This window comes from Hippoglossus stenolepis, chromosome 9, assembly GCF_022539355.2.
Source record: "Hippoglossus stenolepis isolate QCI-W04-F060 chromosome 9, HSTE1.2, whole genome shotgun sequence".
NCBI classification, from domain to species: domain Eukaryota; kingdom Metazoa; phylum Chordata; class Actinopteri; order Pleuronectiformes; family Pleuronectidae; genus Hippoglossus; species Hippoglossus stenolepis.
Window position 1 is genome coordinate 10,948,941 of NC_061491.1, and position 7,912 is coordinate 10,956,852.

The window sequence follows — 7,912 nt, forward strand, 5'->3', positions numbered from 1 at the left end:
GTTATACAATGAGAGTGTGCAGCACACAATCTGTCAGAACAATGCACACAGTCTGAAAATCATCATCTTTATGTGTTGGTCTGTAAAATTCTCCTCCATAGAATTACTGCACAACTCTCTGCTGGTGATTGCCTCATACTTGAACGTTTACATCTGGTGGGGTGTGTGCACAGACACAGGAAGCGAGGGGTTGCCGTTGAGAAGAACAGTATGTATAGTGATTCACAGGTCATGTTGCTCTTTTGGGTGTCTATCAACGTCTGTACAATTTTACTTGATTTGTTTCCCCATTGGTGATGAGGAGAATGAGAGCCAACAAATATCTGACAGGTCACATTTATATGATAGATATCAATTAGAGTATATCATTTGTAAGGGCTAGTGCTAATTTGGGATGAAATTTGTGGAGTTTTTTTTTTTACAAGTGAAACATAGTAAATACACTGTGCGGAAACTACAGATGCATTTTCCTGGTTTGTTGAATGCTGTCATTAGTGCAGGGGGTGAAATAGGCGCCATGTTTTTCTGTTAGTGAATTGATGTGCCGGGCAGGACCAGAGTCACGCTGATCAGACACATCTAAAACTCTAAGAAGTGAAAATTGAGATGATTGTGGAGGATAGAAAGCATTTTGAGGGAAATGACAGGAGACAGGGTGGATAATTGAGAAAAGAGCAAAAAAAGATATAAACACCTCCCTCTCTTCTTTGGTGAACTTTTCTCTGAGGTCGGGGCAGATGAGAGAGTGAGCATTCATGAACCTGCTGCTCATTTACATTGGAGAGAATTTAGAAAGAAATAACTGAGCGGTGCTATTGCCCGGATAATATTACTCACAGACATGTCTTACCTGCTGCACCACATTTCTTCCTGTGGTATCCCTTGGTGCAACAAAACCTCTCTCTCTCTCTCTCTCTCTCTCTCTCTCTCTCTCTCTCTCTCACTCTGTCTGCAGCTCATTCCTTATGTGTGTGAATGTCTGGCCACTCATCTGTGGTTGTTAAAAAAGCTGCTGTATACATCTCAGCATAACTGAACTGCTGCACATATTGCTCTGCAGAGTTTACACCACCTCTCCGCCGTCCAAGTTATTATCATTCTCAGTATTCTCATTATTTATGCTGTGTGGTGAGAATTAAGCTGTGAGAAAAAGAGCCACTGTGTGAAGTAGATATTACAAGTAAAGCATGTTTAACCACATTAACAATATCTGAACCAGACTGTTCTGTTGCCTTCTAATTCCACTGTACAATTATCACTCAGCGAATAGGAAGGTGCGTGCCAATAAAAATAAGTCATTTCTGTTTTTTGCTTTGGCCCACCTCTCCATAATGCTCGCCTCTGCAGCTGCACCTCGCTGTGGAAAACAAACAGTGCAGTGCAGCTGGGCTCCTCAAGACAGCGAAAGGGGGAATTTTAATCCCATTTTTCCCCCCATTTGGCACCAGCCAGATTTATTTGGTCATAAAGCGACGAAAAGCACCCCACCATCTGAGAAGGATTGGGAAGTGAGAACGCAAATTATGCCAGAACCCCAACTGCAGACTTAGAAACACAACGGGCCAGGAAATGAATCCCCAACAGGTCAAAGTGCTCAAAACACAGACGAGTCTGATTAACTCAGACAGTGACACATTAGTGGGATACCTGGACGGCTCCGATCTGCTCGTCATGCTCACAGAGAACACTAAGAACCAACTAAGTATGCAGCCGTGCAGATTTTTTTACAGTGATATCATGCACAGAAACAGTTTTATCACCACGAGGCGCAAAAGCCAAAGGCTAACCTACACGTGTCTCTCATCCATTCCCTGCAGCGTGGTCTGAAAACAAACTATCCAGAGAGCCTCAAACCATTTCCAGCTGTCACGTCCCTGCTCCAGTGTAGCTACTAACCTGATATGATGGGGCAGGATGAGGTGAGGGTCAGGCCTAGAGGAGGATACATAACATGTAACTAACACTGTGAGCATTATATTCATAAATGCCTGTGGTTGAAAAATGAGGATGGCCATGTGCTGCACCTATTGTCTCTCATATTACCTCTATTAATGGCTCATCTTACGCGAGACACTACAAGTCTTCACACGTACAATAACAAGCCTGAGAATAATGAAAACACACAATTATGCAGCGGTGGAATGTAACTAAGGACATTCAGACGATTTTAATCGAGCGCTTCCATGTTATGTTACATTATATTGTTGGAGCTTCTACTCCATCACTTGTGTGTGTGTGTGTGTGTGTGTAGTGTGACTTTTACTTGTAGTGTGTACTTGTAGTTTACTTGAGTATATTTACACTGTTAGGTTTACTTTGGTAAAAGTTTTCAATACTTATTCAACTCTTGTAATTACAGTCAGAAAGAAATAGTCATTTTAACATATGAGTGTGCCATAAATTAGAAATGTTTACTCTATCTGTTAAAAGTTTAAACTATGCATCAAATGTGACAAACACATGCCTGAAATGAAAATAAATCAATTTGGCGACAGATACAAATATGAAGCCTTTTCATCACAATCCATTATAAAACAGCTGATAAAATGCAAAACAACAAACATCTGGAATATTGTTCAAAGCTGCAGCTAAGTTCGCGCCATTAAAATGATAAATGAGTGTCCCTGTGAACGTCTAGAGAATAGCATGTCTACTCATCCCATTTCTCCAGCACGCTGAGGCACAGACAAGGATGGGCTGCAGGCCCTTAAAGCTCTTGGTTCAAGTGTAATAAAAGAAATAAGACTATTTCTCAAAAACCTTCAGAATAATCTTCACAGGAAATATTGTGTGGATGCTGTTTCCCTCAGACACAAGAACTTAAACTGATATACACCTCGGCCACTGCTGTCAGTTAGTAATAGCCTCAGGAGAGGTGCAACAAGTTTCCATTATGAAAGCATGGTGTTTCTGTTTAACCATCATAAACGTCTGCTGTTCTGGGGCGATATATTTAATTGTGCCGCCAAAAACGGCATTTACGTGGTTGTTTATGTGCTATCCTGTTTAAAAGGGTCACTGCAGTCAGAGGCATGTATCTGTTTCTCAGCTCCTGTGGTTCAAGTATAACACTAATGTGGTGAAAATCGTACAATACAACCACTCCTTTCTTGGCCGTTTTTTTTTTTTTTAATGATGTGCCTTACCCTCTGTTAGCTACTTAGATTGAATTTCCCAATTTTGTATGGGAAAGCTTGTGGACCACAGCTTCCATTAAAGATATGCAAAGAACGCATGCAAGGAACAGAGCTCTACACATGTACTGAAGGCAATCAGGATGTTCAATAAGAAATAGTCAGTCTGTGCATTGTCCTGATTCCACTTCCTGAAACTCTTGATAACGACTGGGCCTTCCAGCGAAAGACGGTGTGAGAAGAGACAGAGAAAAAGAAGCAATTTTAATGTTTTGTTTTTGAAGGGGTGCGTGGTTGGAGGAGGTGGGGGTTGGCTCTTTATCTTGCCTCACTATCCAACCTCTTACCTCCCCTTTTGGGCCTTTAGGAGCATCCTGTGACCCCCTGACCTCCCGGACAATAGAGACCAGGACGTTTCCCAGTGAGCGCCGATGGAGCCAACAACAGGAACATGAGGGGTGCTCCTGGGAAACAAACTGTTTATTGTGCAGCAGGATGGACAGCCCCCCCGATGTCCCAGTCACTTACTTTCACACACAATCACACACAGTGCACACCTCCGCACAGTAAAAGCCTGTCAAACAACAGGTGGCAGCTTCTGAACCACGTAGCAACTGTCACAGGCTTTTCAAATCTCCCGAGAGTGCATGCATGTGTGTGGTGGTTGCTAAAAAGGATATTTCGCTTTCATCGAAGTCACAATCTATGACCATATGATGCAGCTAAAAAGTGTTTTTTTACTTCTTTTGGTCTATGAATCTTTGTCAATGTCCAAGGAGACATCCTGTAGACAACAATGTGTCAGTTGTCGCCTTCTTCTTCTTCGTTTCTGCACCGACACATGCAGGCTGCAGATGATTTATATTATATTTATATTTAGTCAGACTTTCTATTTGATAACAGTACCAGGCCATTTGTTGGTGCTGCCACTGCCTGTCTGTTTCAGAGGAAATCCTTCCTTTGTCTCTCAAGGAAGCTCAGCAAACTGGGAAAACCTGAATTTGTCATCAGAACTCAAACAGCTGGAACACATTTGATTGCGGAGAGTCGCCGCTAAATGTATTAGTCAACACTCCAGACTGGTTATTACCTACGCTCTGGGGGCTACTCATTGCAAGAGCAGCACTGTAAAACAGTTTCCCGAGCTGTCAATCACCGTGCCAGAAATGTGTTGCAACACAAGAGTCACAGAGGGCCCCGGGGATTGGTCCTTTAAGTGCTTAACCCCATAGGATTACTGGTCTTTATGACTATGTGTGATTTGTGTCTGTGCTCGGCATGATGCACATCTGATAAGGGTGGATCAGAGGTGACAGACACTGGGGACTGCAATCGGAACTCATTCTCTCTGCTCTCGTCGGAGAGATATTACATTTGGATAATCAGAGAAGAAAAAAAACATTAATCATCTTTGGGATGAAGAATCGATGACTCATTCTTTCTGATATAACCACAATATTTAGGGTTAGGGTGATATGTGGAAAGAATTAAATGATATGGTACATATGTTAAGTTTGAGGCTCATGTGAGTTTTCACATTTGGTGATACTTTACTTTTTCTTTTCTTTTTTTTTAAAGTATATTAACCCTATCACAGCAGGATACCTATGAACATCTGACTGGTGCATTTACATTTGTATGAATGTTGATTATTATAGTACATTGTCCTTTTCCATATAAAGAATAAATAATGATTTTAAAATGTGATTAGCTTTAATCTGATGCACAGCAATACTTTAAACTACCCGGCATGAGATATCTTTTAATTATTAGTCTAAAAACTGTTAGGGGGGAAAAAAGCCTGTCACTTAAAAAAAAAGAAAAGTTCTCTGAAATAAAACACAAAATAAAGTCATATTTGGTGCTAGCAGCCTTGTGTGTAAATGAGACATCCAGTAACCAGCTATGCAATTAGGCCAATAAAAGCTGGATAGTTCTCCATGGCCACAATTAGAGCATGTAATACCATTTAATAAGCACGTTCTTGAAGCTGTAAATGTTTATATGATTTCATGATGTAAACCTCATGAGCCAAAAACAAACACGCAGTCCCATACCAGCTTGTTTTAATGTCCAACACTCAAGCAGATGAGAAGTAGAAGCTAAAAAAAATGAACTATTACATATTGATCAAAGTTGTAAAACTCTTTCACAGTGATACTCACAAAAGCACAGGGGAAGATTAGAAGAATAATTCAGAGGTTTTCTGGGTCAAAGGCCACCTTAGCACTGACAAGCAAAATCAAATCACAGCTAAGGAAATGAGCCATGAAACGCTGATTGCTCCATACATAATGACCCTTTTCCAGTTGCTTAGCTCAAGAATTATATGATTGTGCAGAGTGCTGACTTCACTGCAAACATGAGCGCTGCTTGCACATATTGCCTGAGTGTATAATCAAATCAAGACAATTGATACAAGGAGTGAACAAATATCTCTTAGTATGTGCGAACAATGGATCTTTGTTGCACAACAGAGCCCTCAGAAAGCTAATACACTGACCGAAGGTAGAACACCTCTGGGGACTGGGAGCCCAGCTTGTGCTCAACAATAATTGGTTGCGCTTTTATTGGATAATTCAGACATTGGCAGGACCCAGTTAAGTTGATTTTTAAAACGGCAGTGAGCATATGTGCTTCGTCATGGCAACCATGGGAAAAGTACCATCGAGAGAATAATGCTTGAGCAGGGCACAGCTTTAGCATAATTGCCACAGTAAGAGCAATGCTTTCTGCTATACAATGAAACTGATTATGATTCATGTGACCGAAAAGACAGATCACTGTCTGCCAAGTCCAAGGTTTCAAATAACCACACTATGGGCTATATTCCTCATGAGAAAAGCCAGCTAAGCTTCTGCCCCCACCCATATCATCCCAGCTCTGACACTTTCACACCTCGGCTCATACATCAATATGGAACTTGGGGCACCAGGCCTGTAACTAAAAACTCAACTTCTGGGTATGGGTGGGAAATTCCCCACACAGGTCACTGATAGGTTTCCCTAAAGAAGGAAAGACATTTCTTGCTTGTTGCTTCGGATGTTTACAAGGTAGCATGCACCCCCTAACTAAGGGACTTACCAGCGCCTCTGTCAGTTACACATGTGATATCAGAGGGAACTACAGTAGGGCGATTGTGGGAGGCTTTGTGAGCCGAAGCTTCAAGCCAACAAAGTGTGGGCTTGACTGTGTCTGAAAACCTCATGCTGATAAATGGCCTCTCCAAGAACACAAACTCGGAGCACAAGGCCCCTGCTGCACACGACCCAAACTGCTACCTCTGCTGCTGGCAGAATCTGATTACAGGCAGGCCCCGAGGACAGGCAGGTCATTGAGAGCACAGAGATGAGCAAACAATAAGATATTATCTGAAGGAATCTTCAGCTTTCCAAAGGAAAATGGTCCCTCTCAGTGTCACACTGACGATAGGATCCTCAACCTGACACTGAATCAGCCATTTAAGAAGAATGAACACTGCTGCCCATTCATACATAGCCACTAAAATAATGAGAGCTCTTTTTTCACCCTTGTTTAAGATATATAAAGGGGAGCTCATGAGGCTTTGCGAGACAAGGCTATGCAGAAACCGGAGCACGCAGCTGACTCAGATGAATATGCCTTTACAATGATTGGGTATTGAATGAACAATCCTATAGTCTTTTCCTTCATTCTTATGTACGTGTACATAATACACGTGCTTGGCTTCATTGCACTTCGCTGCTCCATTGTAATGCATTTTTGCAAGATGACTTACAAACAATTCTTTAAATGAATCAGCTGATCATGAGCCTGAAACATTGAGGTTGATAAATGACACTGGGACTCTTGCCAACAAAGCTGGTCAGAGCTGTATATCACATGGTCTGATCATGTTAATCCTGTGTGGGTTCGTTTTTGTTCTTCTCAGACAGTGACATCTTGTGGACACCTGGCCTCACTTATTGTGTTCAGGTCACAGGCTATGCTTATGTTAAAAGTTATATAGCCATTGTATTTATGTATGTATGCTGTTTGAACATTATCTTCCAATCTAGTATTAGTGCTGTGCACTCAGTGATGAGGGTGAAGAACTGTATCGATCATGATGGCAATTTAATTATTTTTTATGATATATTTATTTATGTAAGGTAGAATGTGATAGATAATGTGATAAGTAGAGAAGGGATAGGTTTGGGAGCAAATTTCTAGTATTTGTATGGAGTTTTGGTTCACAACATTATATTGTGATTAAAAATGGATTTATATAAAAAGAAAACACTGTTGAAGAACTATGAACTATGAGCTAAAGTAGAATGCCATATAACATGTATTATTTTTATGAGTATGCACTTATAGCAAAATCCAAGTACACATAATTTTTGTTCAATGGATTGTGACAAAAACTGTCAAAATAGATTTTTAAAAATACATTTATTTCGGTACCTACAGTGTATGTACTTATTTGTACTTATTATGACTAGATTTAAAACTATTACCTTCTTTCTAGAACCAATTTAAAATGCATGTGATTCCCTTGCAAAGAGTACAGCTGTTATGAAATACTGCAACTGACAAGTAAAATCAAACCTGGTTCATGGTATTATTGTTTAACTTTCAGTAAACATACTTTTTTTTTATTGTATTTGTTTATTGTATGCACGTATAGAAAAAAAATCGTGTAATTTGAATACATGTTAAAGGGATCATGTAAAAATATAAATAGATAAATAAATACATTAATTGAGGACTACAGCCATGACATATGCAATTGTGATTTCTCGTGATGTCTCGCGATA